General features: G+C 43.6%; 21 non-coding genes across 21 annotated transcripts; 7 read left to right on the forward strand and 14 right to left on the reverse strand.

Annotated features, from left to right (window-relative positions):
- Positions 1-224: 224 nt before the first annotated feature.
- Positions 225-310, reverse strand: TRNAY-GUA (transfer RNA tyrosine (anticodon GUA)). The gene is given in 2 exon segments: positions 225-260; positions 274-310. It is a non-coding gene; the product is annotated as a tRNA-Tyr (tRNA).
- A 786-nt stretch (positions 311-1096) lies between these two features.
- Positions 1097-1168, reverse strand: TRNAA-AGC (transfer RNA alanine (anticodon AGC)). The gene has a single exon. It is a non-coding gene; the product is annotated as a tRNA-Ala (tRNA).
- Positions 1169-1842: 674 nt separating this feature from the next.
- TRNAM-CAU (transfer RNA methionine (anticodon CAU)) lies at positions 1843-1915 on the forward strand. Its single transcript has one exon. It is a non-coding gene; the product is annotated as a tRNA-Met (tRNA).
- Positions 1916-2360: 445 nt separating this feature from the next.
- On the reverse strand, positions 2361-2446 carry TRNAY-GUA (transfer RNA tyrosine (anticodon GUA)). The gene is given in 2 exon segments: positions 2361-2396; positions 2410-2446. It is a non-coding gene; the product is annotated as a tRNA-Tyr (tRNA).
- A 786-nt stretch (positions 2447-3232) lies between these two features.
- Positions 3233-3304, reverse strand: TRNAA-AGC (transfer RNA alanine (anticodon AGC)). The gene has a single exon. It is a non-coding gene; the product is annotated as a tRNA-Ala (tRNA).
- Positions 3305-3978: 674 nt separating this feature from the next.
- TRNAM-CAU (transfer RNA methionine (anticodon CAU)) lies at positions 3979-4051 on the forward strand. Its single transcript has one exon. It is a non-coding gene; the product is annotated as a tRNA-Met (tRNA).
- Positions 4052-4496: 445 nt separating this feature from the next.
- TRNAY-GUA (transfer RNA tyrosine (anticodon GUA)) lies at positions 4497-4582 on the reverse strand. The gene is given in 2 exon segments: positions 4497-4532; positions 4546-4582. It is a non-coding gene; the product is annotated as a tRNA-Tyr (tRNA).
- Positions 4583-5368: 786 nt separating this feature from the next.
- On the reverse strand, positions 5369-5440 carry TRNAA-AGC (transfer RNA alanine (anticodon AGC)). The gene has a single exon. It is a non-coding gene; the product is annotated as a tRNA-Ala (tRNA).
- Positions 5441-6114: 674 nt separating this feature from the next.
- Positions 6115-6187, forward strand: TRNAM-CAU (transfer RNA methionine (anticodon CAU)). Its single transcript has one exon. It is a non-coding gene; the product is annotated as a tRNA-Met (tRNA).
- Positions 6188-6632: 445 nt separating this feature from the next.
- TRNAY-GUA (transfer RNA tyrosine (anticodon GUA)) lies at positions 6633-6718 on the reverse strand. The gene is given in 2 exon segments: positions 6633-6668; positions 6682-6718. It is a non-coding gene; the product is annotated as a tRNA-Tyr (tRNA).
- A 786-nt stretch (positions 6719-7504) lies between these two features.
- Positions 7505-7576, reverse strand: TRNAA-AGC (transfer RNA alanine (anticodon AGC)). The gene has a single exon. It is a non-coding gene; the product is annotated as a tRNA-Ala (tRNA).
- Positions 7577-8250: 674 nt separating this feature from the next.
- Positions 8251-8323, forward strand: TRNAM-CAU (transfer RNA methionine (anticodon CAU)). The gene has a single exon. It is a non-coding gene; the product is annotated as a tRNA-Met (tRNA).
- Positions 8324-8768: 445 nt separating this feature from the next.
- TRNAY-GUA (transfer RNA tyrosine (anticodon GUA)) lies at positions 8769-8854 on the reverse strand. The gene is given in 2 exon segments: positions 8769-8804; positions 8818-8854. It is a non-coding gene; the product is annotated as a tRNA-Tyr (tRNA).
- Positions 8855-9640: 786 nt separating this feature from the next.
- Positions 9641-9712, reverse strand: TRNAA-AGC (transfer RNA alanine (anticodon AGC)). The gene has a single exon. It is a non-coding gene; the product is annotated as a tRNA-Ala (tRNA).
- A 674-nt stretch (positions 9713-10386) lies between these two features.
- TRNAM-CAU (transfer RNA methionine (anticodon CAU)) lies at positions 10387-10459 on the forward strand. The gene has a single exon. It is a non-coding gene; the product is annotated as a tRNA-Met (tRNA).
- A 445-nt stretch (positions 10460-10904) lies between these two features.
- TRNAY-GUA (transfer RNA tyrosine (anticodon GUA)) lies at positions 10905-10990 on the reverse strand. The gene is given in 2 exon segments: positions 10905-10940; positions 10954-10990. It is a non-coding gene; the product is annotated as a tRNA-Tyr (tRNA).
- A 786-nt stretch (positions 10991-11776) lies between these two features.
- Positions 11777-11848, reverse strand: TRNAA-AGC (transfer RNA alanine (anticodon AGC)). The gene has a single exon. It is a non-coding gene; the product is annotated as a tRNA-Ala (tRNA).
- A 674-nt stretch (positions 11849-12522) lies between these two features.
- Positions 12523-12595, forward strand: TRNAM-CAU (transfer RNA methionine (anticodon CAU)). Its single transcript has one exon. It is a non-coding gene; the product is annotated as a tRNA-Met (tRNA).
- Positions 12596-13040: 445 nt separating this feature from the next.
- Positions 13041-13126, reverse strand: TRNAY-GUA (transfer RNA tyrosine (anticodon GUA)). Its single transcript is given in 2 exon segments — positions 13041-13076; positions 13090-13126. It is a non-coding gene; the product is annotated as a tRNA-Tyr (tRNA).
- Positions 13127-13912: 786 nt separating this feature from the next.
- On the reverse strand, positions 13913-13984 carry TRNAA-AGC (transfer RNA alanine (anticodon AGC)). The gene has a single exon. It is a non-coding gene; the product is annotated as a tRNA-Ala (tRNA).
- Positions 13985-14658: 674 nt separating this feature from the next.
- Positions 14659-14731, forward strand: TRNAM-CAU (transfer RNA methionine (anticodon CAU)). Its single transcript has one exon. It is a non-coding gene; the product is annotated as a tRNA-Met (tRNA).
- Positions 14732-14761: the final 30 nt, after the last annotated feature.

Here is a 14761-nt window from a genome sequence, read left to right on the forward strand (position 1 = left end):
ATTTAGTCAAGGCTTTGGAATGAATTCTGATCTGCAGGTCCTTGTTTATTTCTCTTCCAACATCCCTCAGAAATGACTATGTGGTCAATTTCATTGGAAAGCAGAAGAAGTCTACCCTTCTGTCCTAGCATTTATTTGGAGCTAGGGAAATGTTTCTCAATCAGAGGGGCACATAATGTTTTAACAAGAGAGAAAGCAGCTATGGAAAACAAAAAAGGGGAAACTCCTCCGAGCCGGATTTGAACCAGCGACCTAAGGATTTCTGTTTCTCCACTACAGTCCTCCGCTCTCCCAACTGAGCTATCGGAGGATTAGGCAGTGCAGCTTTCCATGCTGCATTCATCTTTCTTTCAATAATGGTTGCGGCGGGAGTGGGCTGGGAGTACTGCAGTCTAATCTTGAAAATCATGAATATGACCTGCAGCTTGCTCTACAAATTGCCACTTCCTAGAGTGCATTCTCAGCTACATCTTATCACCATAAAGGGGGACTGCTTACCTACCTGAATGTGCTGTGCTGGCGTGAAGGAAAGCAGGGGACCTAGAATTAGAAATCCTACAGAAAGGAGTTTTCCTGAAAGGGCATGGGGCCGAGGAATCCACAGCCCTTTGGAAGCATTTCTGGCAAAAGGATGACAGCATGGGAACATGAAGGAAAGGACAGAAAGTTAGGAGAGTCATTACTCCGTACGGAGCATGAAGAACATGCATTTTTAATGCTTCTGTGAAAGGAACTGGAAAAGCAAAACCAGTAGATTAATGGACCATTCAGAAGGGATTAGGATGAAGAAAACATTCTGTTTTTCTTAAACCTTCTGGTAAGAGTCTCTGGTTTAGAGGAAGAATTCAAATAAATGACCAAGACAGCTGTGCCCGTTTTCTATACTAAGAATGCCAAGATAAATCACCACTTTGGTTTCTTATGGAAGCAAGATTATTTTTTTCTATAAACACGGGAAATGAGATAGCCCCATTTCAAAAGGTTTTGCAAGGCGAAGAAAGTGGGGTTCTGGCACCAGCTGCATGACATCTCACTTCCTTACTCATGATGCCAGCCTAGCTATCTGTCAAAAGGCAAGATTAGCATGGCGAAAAGCTGGAGATGCCGGGGATTGAACCCGGGGCCTCATACATGCTAAGCATGCGCTCTACCACTGAGCTACATCCCCACATCCTGTAGAGGGAGACCTTGCTCCACGCATGGAAACCTGGAATTCTATTGAATGTACATTCACCACATATGACACTGGAATGGGAAGCGTCAGGTGTGGAATTCCATATGATTTACAGCTGGATTTTCTAGCACCGTTTTTTATGGAATAAGGTTGACTCTAGAATGAATAATTCCCCACACACAACAGCTAGATGCAATCGAAAAAAGCCAGAGTATTCAAGGCAACTGGTTCAGGATACATCAAAGAAGGATATGGTTGAGTGCTGTTTCCACATCTTGTGAGATGACTTAAGGTACCCCTGCTCTTTTTGCAGGACACACAGCTATGTTACATTAGCATGTAAAGTGTTGAGATCTAGATGCATCTACGGCTAGGGGCGGCATGTTAATTCTGGGTTTTAGTCCATTTCATTCTCAGTTATGTGGAGGAAAAAATGGCACGATCTTTCTTAGAGAGGTGAATGGTATGCCCTGATTTCTTTTGCATGGCTAAATGTTTGGGGTGTGGGTTTAAGCACTGGGAAAGAGCAGTCTTCTGACCATTATAACTGCAGACGATTTTAATCCAGCGAGGCAACCGAAGTGTATTGATATTCCAACATGAGAACAGCATTTTTGCTACCTTCCCTCTTCATGGTGTGTTGACGCATTTGTTAGCGGTTTCAAGCAGCCTTCTTAGCGCAGTAGGCAGCGCGTCAGTCTCATAATCTGAAGGTCCTGAGTTCCATCCTCAGAGAGGGCATTGCAGTGTTTCTTTTGTCAAGAGAAACATCTCAGATTTTCTCCAAATCTGTAAACTATTCCTCCACATTGCATCTTGCTCAGTTTTAAGGAGTTGGTGTCTTTGTAGATTCCCTCTTTCATATCCATGGCCACTCATTGTAGGTGAGTTTTAGCTGGTTCGGCTGCCGAAACATCTACCTTGGTACAATGAAACTGGAAGTCTTCCAAGTGCCTTCATATATTTAGTCAAGGCTTTGGAATGAATTCTGATCTGCAGGTCCTTGTTTATTTCTCTTCCAACATCCCTCAGAAATGACTATGTGGTCAATTTCATTGGAAAGCAGAAGAAGTCTACCCTTCTGTCCTAGCATTTATTTGGAGCTAGGGAAATGTTTCTCAATCAGAGGGGCACATAATGTTTTAACAAGAGAGAAAGCAGCTATGGAAAACAAAAAAGGGGAAACTCCTCCGAGCCGGATTTGAACCAGCGACCTAAGGATTTCTGTTTCTCCACTACAGTCCTCCGCTCTCCCAACTGAGCTATCGGAGGATTAGGCAGTGCAGCTTTCCATGCTGCATTCATCTTTCTTTCAATAATGGTTGCGGCGGGAGTGGGCTGGGAGTACTGCAGTCTAATCTTGAAAATCATGAATATGACCTGCAGCTTGCTCTACAAATTGCCACTTCCTAGAGTGCATTCTCAGCTACATCTTATCACCATAAAGGGGGACTGCTTACCTACCTGAATGTGCTGTGCTGGCGTGAAGGAAAGCAGGGGACCTAGAATTAGAAATCCTACAGAAAGGAGTTTTCCTGAAAGGGCATGGGGCCGAGGAATCCACAGCCCTTTGGAAGCATTTCTGGCAAAAGGATGACAGCATGGGAACATGAAGGAAAGGACAGAAAGTTAGGAGAGTCATTACTCCGTACGGAGCATGAAGAACATGCATTTTTAATGCTTCTGTGAAAGGAACTGGAAAAGCAAAACCAGTAGATTAATGGACCATTCAGAAGGGATTAGGATGAAGAAAACATTCTGTTTTTCTTAAACCTTCTGGTAAGAGTCTCTGGTTTAGAGGAAGAATTCAAATAAATGACCAAGACAGCTGTGCCCGTTTTCTATACTAAGAATGCCAAGATAAATCACCACTTTGGTTTCTTATGGAAGCAAGATTATTTTTTTCTATAAACACGGGAAATGAGATAGCCCCATTTCAAAAGGTTTTGCAAGGCGAAGAAAGTGGGGTTCTGGCACCAGCTGCATGACATCTCACTTCCTTACTCATGATGCCAGCCTAGCTATCTGTCAAAAGGCAAGATTAGCATGGCGAAAAGCTGGAGATGCCGGGGATTGAACCCGGGGCCTCATACATGCTAAGCATGCGCTCTACCACTGAGCTACATCCCCACATCCTGTAGAGGGAGACCTTGCTCCACGCATGGAAACCTGGAATTCTATTGAATGTACATTCACCACATATGACACTGGAATGGGAAGCGTCAGGTGTGGAATTCCATATGATTTACAGCTGGATTTTCTAGCACCGTTTTTTATGGAATAAGGTTGACTCTAGAATGAATAATTCCCCACACACAACAGCTAGATGCAATCGAAAAAAGCCAGAGTATTCAAGGCAACTGGTTCAGGGTACATCAAAGAAGGATATGGTTGAGTGCTGTTTCCACATCTTGTGAGATGACTTAAGGTACCCCTGCTCTTTTTGCAGGACACACAGCTATGTTACATTAGCATGTAAAGTGTTGAGATCTAGATGCATCTACGGCTAGGGGCGGCATGTTAATTCTGGGTTTTAGTCCATTTCATTCTCAGTTATGTGGAGGAAAAAATGGCACGATCTTTCTTAGAGAGGTGAATGGTATGCCCTGATTTCTTTTGCATGGCTAAATGTATGGGGTGTGGGTTTAAGCACTGGGAAAGAGCAGTCTTCTGACCATTATAACTGCAGACGATTTTAATCCAGCGAGGCAACCGAAGTGTATTGATATTCCAACATGAGAACAGCATTTTTGCTACCTTCCCTCTTCATGGTGTGTAGACGCATTTGTTAGCGGTTTCAAGCAGCCTTCTTAGCGCAGTAGGCAGCGCGTCAGTCTCATAATCTGAAGGTCCTGAGTTCCATCCTCAGAGAGGGCATTGCAGTGTTTCTTTTGTCAAGAGAAACATCTCAGATTTTCTCCAAATCTGTAAACTATTCCTCCACATTGCATCTTGCTCAGTTTTAAGGAGTTGGTGTCTTTGTAGATTCCCTCTTTCATATCCATGGCCACTCATTGTAGGTGAGTTTTAGCTGGTTCGGCTGCCGAAACATCTACCTTGGTACAATGAAACTGGAAGTCTTCCAAGTGCCTTCATATATTTAGTCAAGGCTTTGGAATGAATTCTGATCTGCAGGTCCTTGTTTATTTCTCTTCCAACATCCCTCAGAAATGACTATGTGGTCAATTTCATTGGAAAGCAGAAGAAGTCTACCCTTCTGTCCTAGCATTTATTTGGAGCTAGGGAAATGTTTCTCAATCAGAGGGGCACATAATGTTTTAACAAGAGAGAAAGCAGCTATGGAAAACAAAAAAGGGGAAACTCCTCCGAGCCGGATTTGAACCAGCGACCTAAGGATTTCTGTTTCTCCACTACAGTCCTCCGCTCTCCCAACTGAGCTATCGGAGGATTAGGCAGTACAGCTTTCCATGCTGCATTCATCTTTCTTTCAATAATGGTTGCGGCGGGAGTGGGGTGGGAGTACTGCAGTCTAATCTTGAAAATCATGAATATGACCTGCAGCTTGCTCTACAAATTGCCACTTCCTAGAGTGCATTCTCAGCTACATCTTATCACCATAAAGGGGGACTGCTTACCTACCTGAATGTGCTGTGCTGGCGTGAAGGAAAGCAGGGGACCTAGAATTAGAAATCCTACAGAAAGGAGTTTTCCTGAAAGGGCATGGGGCCGAGGAATCCACAGCCCTTTGGAAGCATTTCTGGCAAAAGGATGACAGCATGGGAACATGAAGGAAAGGACAGAAAGTTAGGAGAGTCATTACTCCGTACGGAGCATGAAGAACATGCATTTTTAATGCTTCTGTGAAAGGAACTGGAAAAGCAAAACCAGTAGATTAATGGACCATTCAGAAGGGATTAGGATGAAGAAAACATTCTGTTTTTCTTAAACCTTCTGGTAAGAGTCTCTGGTTTAGAGGAAGAATTCAAATAAATGACCAAGACAGCTGTGCCCGTTTTCTATACTAAGAATGCCAAGATAAATCACCACTTTGGTTTCTTATGGAAGCAAGATTATTTTTTTCTATAAACACGGGAAATGAGATAGCCCCATTTCAAAAGGTTTTGCAAGGCGAAGAAAGTGGGGTTCTGGCACCAGCTGCATGACATCTCACTTCCTTACTCATGATGCCAGCCTAGCTATCTGTCAAAAGGCAAGATTAGCATGGCGAAAAGCTGGAGATGCCGGGGATTGAACCCGGGGCCTCATACATGCTAAGCATGCGCTCTACCACTGAGCTACATCCCCACATCCTGTAGAGGGAGACCTTGCTCCACGCATGGAAACCTGGAATTCTATTGAATGTACATTCACCACATATGACACTGGAATGGGAAGCGTCAGGTGTGGAATTCCATATGATTTACAGCTGGATTTTCTAGCACCGTTTTTTATGGAATAAGGTTGACTCTAGAATGAATAATTCCCCACACACAACAGCTAGATGCAATCGAAAAAAGCCAGAGTATTCAAGGCAACTGGTTCAGGATACATCAAAGAAGGATATGGTTGAGTGCTGTTTCCACATCTTGTGAGATGACTTAAGGTACCCCTGCTCTTTTTGCAGGACACACAGCTATGTTACATTAGCATGTAAAGTGTTGAGATCTAGATGCATCTACGGCTAGGGGCGGCATGTTAATTCTGGGTTTTAGTCCATTTCATTCTCAGTTATGTGGAGGAAAAAATGGCACGATCTTTCTTAGAGAGGTGAATGGTATGCCCTGATTTCTTTTGCATGGCTAAATGTATGGGGTGTGGGTTTAAGCACTGGGAAAGAGCAGTCTTCTGACCATTATAACTGCAGACGATTTTAATCCAGCGAGGCAACCGAAGTGTATTGATATTCCAACATGAGAACAGCATTTTTGCTACCTTCCCTCTTCATGGTGTGTAGACGCATTTGTTAGCGGTTTCAAGCAGCCTTCTTAGCGCAGTAGGCAGCGCGTCAGTCTCATAATCTGAAGGTCCTGAGTTCGATCCTCAGAGAGGGCATTGCAGTGTTTCTTTTGTCAAGAGAAACATCTCAGATTTTCTCCAAATCTGTAAACTATTCCTCCACATTGCATCTTGCTCAGTTTTAAGGAGTTGGTGTCTTTGTAGATTCCCTCTTTCATATCCATGGCCACTCATTGTAGGTGAGTTTTAGCTGGTTCGGCTGCCGAAACATCTACCTTGGTACAATGAAACTGGAAGTCTTCCAAGTGCCTTCATATATTTAGTCAAGGCTTTGGAATGAATTCTGATCTGCAGGTCCTTGTTTATTTCTCTTCCAACATCCCTCAGAAATGACTATGTGGTCAATTTCATTGGAAAGCAGAAGAAGTCTACCCTTCTGTCCTAGCATTTATTTGGAGCTAGGGAAATGTTTCTCAATCAGAGGGGCACATAATGTTTTAACAAGAGAGAAAGCAGCTATGGAAAACAAAAAAGGGGAAACTCCTCCGAGCCGGATTTGAACCAGCGACCTAAGGATTTCTGTTTCTCCACTACAGTCCTCCGCTCTCCCAACTGAGCTATCGGAGGATTAGGCAGTACAGCTTTCCATGCTGCATTCATCTTTCTTTCAATAATGGTTGCGGCGGGAGTGGGGTGGGAGTACTGCAGTCTAATCTTGAAAATCATGAATATGACCTGCAGCTTGCTCTACAAATTGCCACTTCCTAGAGTGCATTCTCAGCTACATCTTATCACCATAAAGGGGGACTGCTTACCTACCTGAATGTGCTGTGCTGGCGTGAAGGAAAGCAGGGGACCTAGAATTAGAAATCCTACAGAAAGGAGTTTTCCTGAAAGGGCATGGGGCCGAGGAATCCACAGCCCTTTGGAAGCATTTCTGGCAAAAGGATGACAGCATGGGAACATGAAGGAAAGGACAGAAAGTTAGGAGAGTCATTACTCCGTACGGAGCATGAAGAACATGCATTTTTAATGCTTCTGTGAAAGGAACTGGAAAAGCAAAACCAGTAGATTAATGGACCATTCAGAAGGGATTAGGATGAAGAAAACATTCTGTTTTTCTTAAACCTTCTGGTAAGAGTCTCTGGTTTAGAGGAAGAATTCAAATAAATGACCAAGACAGCTGTGCCCGTTTTCTATACTAAGAATGCCAAGATAAATCACCACTTTGGTTTCTTATGGAAGCAAGATTATTTTTTTCTATAAACACGGGAAATGAGATAGCCCCATTTCAAAAGGTTTTGCAAGGCGAAGAAAGTGGGGTTCTGGCACCAGCTGCATGACATCTCACTTCCTTACTCATGATGCCAGCCTAGCTATCTGTCAAAAGGCAAGATTAGCATGGCGAAAAGCTGGAGATGCCGGGGATTGAACCCGGGGCCTCATACATGCTAAGCATGCGCTCTACCACTGAGCTACATCCCCACATCCTGTAGAGGGAGACCTTGCTCCACGCATGGAAACCTGGAATTCTATTGAATGTACATTCACCACATATGACACTGGAATGGGAAGCGTCAGGTGTGGAATTCCATATGATTTACAGCTGGATTTTCTAGCACCGTTTTTTATGGAATAAGGTTGACTCTAGAATGAATAATTCCCCACACACAACAGCTAGATGCAATCGAAAAAAGCCAGAGTATTCAAGGCAACTGGTTCAGGATACATCAAAGAAGGATATGGTTGAGTGCTGTTTCCACATCTTGTGAGATGACTTAAGGTACCCCTGCTCTTTTTGCAGGACACACAGCTATGTTACATTAGCATGTAAAGTGTTGAGATCTAGATGCATCTACGGCTAGGGGCGGCATGTTAATTCTGGGTTTTAGTCCATTTCATTCTCAGTTATGTGGAGGAAAAAATGGCACGATCTTTCTTAGAGAGGTGAATGGTATGCCCTGATTTCTTTTGCATGGCTAAATGTTTGGGGTGTGGGTTTAAGCACTGGGAAAGAGCAGTCTTCTGACCATTATAACTGCAGACGATTTTAATCCAGCGAGGCAACCGAAGTGTATTGATATTCCAACATGAGAACAGCATTTTTGCTACCTTCCCTCTTCATGGTGTGTTGACGCATTTGTTAGCGGTTTCAAGCAGCCTTCTTAGCGCAGTAGGCAGCGCGTCAGTCTCATAATCTGAAGGTCCTGAGTTCCATCCTCAGAGAGGGCATTGCAGTGTTTCTTTTGTCAAGAGAAACATCTCAGATTTTCTCCAAATCTGTAAACTATTCCTCCACATTGCATCTTGCTCAGTTTTAAGGAGTTGGTGTCTTTGTAGATTCCCTCTTTCATATCCATGGCCACTCATTGTAGGTGAGTTTTAGCTGGTTCGGCTGCCGAAACATCTACCTTGGTACAATGAAACTGGAAGTCTTCCAAGTGCCTTCATATATTTAGTCAAGGCTTTGGAATGAATTCTGATCTGCAGGTCCTTGTTTATTTCTCTTCCAACATCCCTCAGAAATGACTATGTGGTCAATTTCATTGGAAAGCAGAAGAAGTCTACCCTTCTGTCCTAGCATTTATTTGGAGCTAGGGAAATGTTTCTCAATCAGAGGGGCACATAATGTTTTAACAAGAGAGAAAGCAGCTATGGAAAACAAAAAAGGGGAAACTCCTCCGAGCCGGATTTGAACCAGCGACCTAAGGATTTCTGTTTCTCCACTACAGTCCTCCGCTCTCCCAACTGAGCTATCGGAGGATTAGGCAGTGCAGCTTTCCATGCTGCATTCATCTTTCTTTCAATAATGGTTGCGGCGGGAGTGGGCTGGGAGTACTGCAGTCTAATCTTGAAAATCATGAATATGACCTGCAGCTTGCTCTACAAATTGCCACTTCCTAGAGTGCATTCTCAGCTACATCTTATCACCATAAAGGGGGACTGCTTACCTACCTGAATGTGCTGTGCTGGCGTGAAGGAAAGCAGGGGACCTAGAATTAGAAATCCTACAGAAAGGAGTTTTCCTGAAAGGGCATGGGGCCGAGGAATCCACAGCCCTTTGGAAGCATTTCTGGCAAAAGGATGACAGCATGGGAACATGAAGGAAAGGACAGAAAGTTAGGAGAGTCATTACTCCGTACGGAGCATGAAGAACATGCATTTTTAATGCTTCTGTGAAAGGAACTGGAAAAGCAAAACCAGTAGATTAATGGACCATTCAGAAGGGATTAGGATGAAGAAAACATTCTGTTTTTCTTAAACCTTCTGGTAAGAGTCTCTGGTTTAGAGGAAGAATTCAAATAAATGACCAAGACAGCTGTGCCCGTTTTCTATACTAAGAATGCCAAGATAAATCACCACTTTGGTTTCTTATGGAAGCAAGATTATTTTTTTCTATAAACACGGGAAATGAGATAGCCCCATTTCAAAAGGTTTTGCAAGGCGAAGAAAGTGGGGTTCTGGCACCAGCTGCATGACATCTCACTTCCTTACTCATGATGCCAGCCTAGCTATCTGTCAAAAGGCAAGATTAGCATGGCGAAAAGCTGGAGATGCCGGGGATTGAACCCGGGGCCTCATACATGCTAAGCATGCGCTCTACCACTGAGCTACATCCCCACATCCTGTAGAGGGAGACCTTGCTCCACGCATGGAAACCTGGAATTCTATTGAATGTACATTCACCACATATGACACTGGAATGGGAAGCGTCAGGTGTGGAATTCCATATGATTTACAGCTGGATTTTCTAGCACCGTTTTTTATGGAATAAGGTTGACTCTAGAATGAATAATTCCCCACACACAACAGCTAGATGCAATCGAAAAAAGCCAGAGTATTCAAGGCAACTGGTTCAGGATACATCAAAGAAGGATATGGTTGAGTGCTGTTTCCACATCTTGTGAGATGACTTAAGGTACCCCTGCTCTTTTTGCAGGACACACAGCTATGTTACATTAGCATGTACAGTGTTGAGATCTAGATGCATCTACGGCTAGGGGCGGCATGTTAATTCTGGGTTTTAGTCCATTTCATTCTCAGTTATGTGGAGGAAAAAATGGCACGATCTTTCTTAGAGAGGTGAATGGTATGCCCTGATTTCTTTTGCATGGCTAAATGTATGGGGTGTGGGTTTAAGCACTGGGAAAGAGCAGTCTTCTGACCATTATAACTGCAGACGATTTTAATCCAGCGAGGCAACCGAAGTGTATTGATATTCCAACATGAGAACAGCATTTTTGCTACCTTCCCTCTTCATGGTGTGTAGACGCATTTGTTAGCGGTTTCAAGCAGCCTTCTTAGCGCAGTAGGCAGCGCGTCAGTCTCATAATCTGAAGGTCCTGAGTTCCATCCTCAGAGAGGGCATTGCAGTGTTTCTTTTGTCAAGAGAAACATCTCAGATTTTCTCCAAATCTGTAAACTATTCCTCCACATTGCATCTTGCTCAGTTTTAAGGAGTTGGTGTCTTTGTAGATTCCCTCTTTCATATCCATGGCCACTCATTGTAGGTGAGTTTTAGCTGGTTCGGCTGCCGAAACATCTACCTTGGTACAATGAAACTGGAAGTCTTCCAAGTGCCTTCATATATTTAGTCAAGGCTTTGGAATGAATTCTGATCTGCAGGTCCTTGTTTATTTCTCTTCCAACATCCCTCAGAAATGACTATGTGGTCAATTTCATTGGAAAGCAGAAGAAGTCTACCCTTCTGTCCTAGCATTTATTTGGAGCTAGGGAAATGTTTCTCAATCAGAGGGGCACATAATGTTTTAACAAGAGAGAAAGCAGCTATGGAAAACAAAAAAGGGGAAACTCCTCCGAGCCGGATTTGAACCAGCGACCTAAGGATTTCTGTTTCTCCACTACAGTCCTCCGCTCTCCCAACTGAGCTATCGGAGGATTAGGCAGTACAGCTTTCCATGCTGCATTCATCTTTCTTTCAATAATGGTTGCGGCGGGAGTGGGGTGGGAGTACTGCAGTCTAATCTTGAAAATCATGAATATGACCTGCAGCTTGCTCTACAAATTGCCACTTCCTAGAGTGCATTCTCAGCTACATCTTATCACCATAAAGGGGGACTGCTTACCTACCTGAATGTGCTGTGCTGGCGTGAAGGAAAGCAGGGGACCTAGAATTAGAAATCCTACAGAAAGGAGTTTTCCTGAAAGGGCATGGGGCCGAGGAATCCACAGCCCTTTGGAAGCATTTCTGGCAAAAGGATGACAGCATGGGAACATGAAGGAAAGGACAGAAAGTTAGGAGAGTCATTACTCCGTACGGAGCATGAAGAACATGCATTTTTAATGCTTCTGTGAAAGGAACTGGAAAAGCAAAACCAGTAGATTAATGGACCATTCAGAAGGGATTAGGATGAAGAAAACATTCTGTTTTTCTTAAACCTTCTGGTAAGAGTCTCTGGTTTAGAGGAAGAATTCAAATAAATGACCAAGACAGCTGTGCCCGTTTTCTATACTAAGAATGCCAAGATAAATCACCACTTTGGTTTCTTATGGAAGCAAGATTATTTTTTTCTATAAACACGGGAAATGAGATAGCCCCATTTCAAAAGGTTTTGCAAGGCGAAGAAAGTGGGGTTCTGGCACCAGCTGCATGACATCTCACTTCCTTACTCATGATGCCAGCCTAGCTATCTGTCAAAAGGCAAGATTAGCATGGCGAAAAGCTGGAGATGCCGGGGATTGAACCCAGGGCCTCATACATGCTAAGCATGCGCTCTACCACTGAGCTACATCCCCACATCCTGTAGAGGGAGACCTTGCTCCACGCATGGAAACCTGGAATTCTATTGAATGTACATTCACCACATATGACACTGGAATGGGAAGCGTCAGGTGTGGAATTCCATATGATTTACAGCTGGATTTTCTAGCACCGTTTTTTATGGAATAAGGTTGACTCTAGAATGAATAATTCCCCACACACAACAGCTAGATGCAATCGAAAAAAGCCAGAGTATTCAAGGCAACTGGTTCAGGATACATCAAAGAAGGATATGGTTGAGTGCTGTTTCCACATCTTGTGAGATGACTTAAGGTACCCCTGCTCTTTTTGCAGGACACACAGCTATGTTACATTAGCATGTACAGTGTTGAGATCTAGATGCATCTACGGCTAGGGGCGGCATGTTAATTCTGGGTTTTAGTCCATTTCATTCTCAGTTATGTGGAGGAAAAAATGGCACGATCTTTCTTAGAGAGGTGAATGGTATGCCCTGATTTCTTTTGCATGGCTAAATGTATGGGGTGTGGGTTTAAGCACTGGGAAAGAGCAGTCTTCTGACCATTATAACTGCAGACGATTTTAATCCAGCGAGGCAACCGAAGTGTATTGATATTCCAACATGAGAACAGCATTTTTGCTACCTTCCCTCTTCATGGTGTGTAGACGCATTTGTTAGCGGTTTCAAGCAGCCTTCTTAGCGCAGTAGGCAGCGCGTCAGTCTCATAATCTGAAGGTCCTGAGTTCGATCCTCAGAGAGGGCATTGCAGTGTTTCTTTTGTCAAGAGAAACATCTCAGATTTTCTCCAAATCTGTAAACTATTCCTCCACATTGCATCTTGCTCAGTTTTAAGGAGTTGGTGTCTTTGTAGATTCCCTCTTTCATATCCATGGCCACTCATTGTAGGTGAGTTTTAGCTGGTTCGGCTGCCGAAACATCTACCTTGGTACAATGAAACTGGAAGTCTTCCAAGTGCCTTCATATATTTAGTCAAGGCTTTGGAATGAATTCTGATCTGCAGGTCCTTGTTTATTTCTCTTCCAACATCCCTCAGAAATGACTATGTGGTCAATTTCATTGGAAAGCAGAAGAAGTCTACCCTTCTGTCCTAGCATTTATTTGGAGCTAGGGAAATGTTTCTCAATCAGAGGGGCACATAATGTTTTAACAAGAGAGAAAGCAGCTATGGAAAACAAAAAAGGGGAAACTCCTCCGAGCCGGATTTGAACCAGCGACCTAAGGATTTCTGTTTCTCCACTACAGTCCTCCGCTCTCCCAACTGAGCTATCGGAGGATTAGGCAGTACAGCTTTCCATGCTGCATTCATCTTTCTTTCAATAATGGTTGCGGCGGGAGTGGGGTGGGAGTACTGCAGTCTAATCTTGAAAATCATGAATATGACCTGCAGCTTGCTCTACAAATTGCCACTTCCTAGAGTGCATTCTCAGCTACATCTTATCACCATAAAGGGGGACTGCTTACCTACCTGAATGTGCTGTGCTGGCGTGAAGGAAAGCAGGGGACCTAGAATTAGAAATCCTACAGAAAGGAGTTTTCCTGAAAGGGCATGGGGCCGAGGAATCCACAGCCCTTTGGAAGCATTTCTGGCAAAAGGATGACAGCATGGGAACATGAAGGAAAGGACAGAAAGTTAGGAGAGTCATTACTCCGTACGGAGCATGAAGAACATGCATTTTTAATGCTTCTGTGAAAGGAACTGGAAAAGCAAAACCAGTAGATTAATGGACCATTCAGAAGGGATTAGGATGAAGAAAACATTCTGTTTTTCTTAAACCTTCTGGTAAGAGTCTCTGGTTTAGAGGAAGAATTCAAATAAATGACCAAGACAGCTGTGCCCGTTTTCTATACTAAGAATGCCAAGATAAATCACCACTTTGGTTTCTTATGGAAGCAAGATTATTTTTTTCTATAAACACGGGAAATGAGATAGCCCCATTTCAAAAGGTTTTGCAAGGCGAAGAAAGTGGGGTTCTGGCACCAGCTGCATGACATCTCACTTCCTTACTCATGATGCCAGCCTAGCTATCTGTCAAAAGGCAAGATTAGCATGGCGAAAAGCTGGAGATGCCGGGGATTGAACCCGGGGCCTCATACATGCTAAGCATGCGCTCTACCACTGAGCTACATCCCCACATCCTGTAGAGGGAGACCTTGCTCCACGCATGGAAACCTGGAATTCTATTGAATGTACATTCACCACATATGACACTGGAATGGGAAGCGTCAGGTGTGGAATTCCATATGATTTACAGCTGGATTTTCTAGCACCGTTTTTTATGGAATAAGGTTGACTCTAGAATGAATAATTCCCCACACACAACAGCTAGATGCAATCGAAAAAAGCCAGAGTATTCAAGGCAACTGGTTCAGGATACATCAAAGAAGGATATGGTTGAGTGCTGTTTCCACATCTTGTGAGATGACTTAAGGTACCCCTGCTCTTTTTGCAGGACACACAGCTATGTTACATTAGCATGTAAAGTGTTGAGATCTAGATGCATCTACGGCTAGGGGCGGCATGTTAATTCTGGGTTTTAGTCCATTTCATTCTCAGTTATGTGGAGGAAAAAATGGCACGATCTTTCTTAGAGAGGTGAATGGTATGCCCTGATTTCTTTTGCATGGCTAAATGTTTGGGGTGTGGGTTTAAGCACTGGGAAAGAGCAGTCTTCTGACCATTATAACTGCAGACGATTTTAATCCAGCGAGGCAACCGAAGTGTATTGATATTCCAACATGAGAACAGCATTTTTGCTACCTTCCCTCTTCATGGTGTGTTGACGCATTTGTTAGCGGTTTCAAGCAGCCTTCTTAGCGCAGTAGGCAGCGCGTCAGTCTCATAATCTGAAGGTCCTGAGTTCCATCCTCAGAGAGGGCATTGCAGTGTTTCTTTTGTCAAGAGAAACAT

This window comes from Pleurodeles waltl, unplaced genomic scaffold, assembly GCF_031143425.1.
Source record: "Pleurodeles waltl isolate 20211129_DDA unplaced genomic scaffold, aPleWal1.hap1.20221129 scaffold_107, whole genome shotgun sequence".
In the NCBI taxonomy this organism is placed as follows: domain Eukaryota; kingdom Metazoa; phylum Chordata; class Amphibia; order Caudata; family Salamandridae; genus Pleurodeles; species Pleurodeles waltl.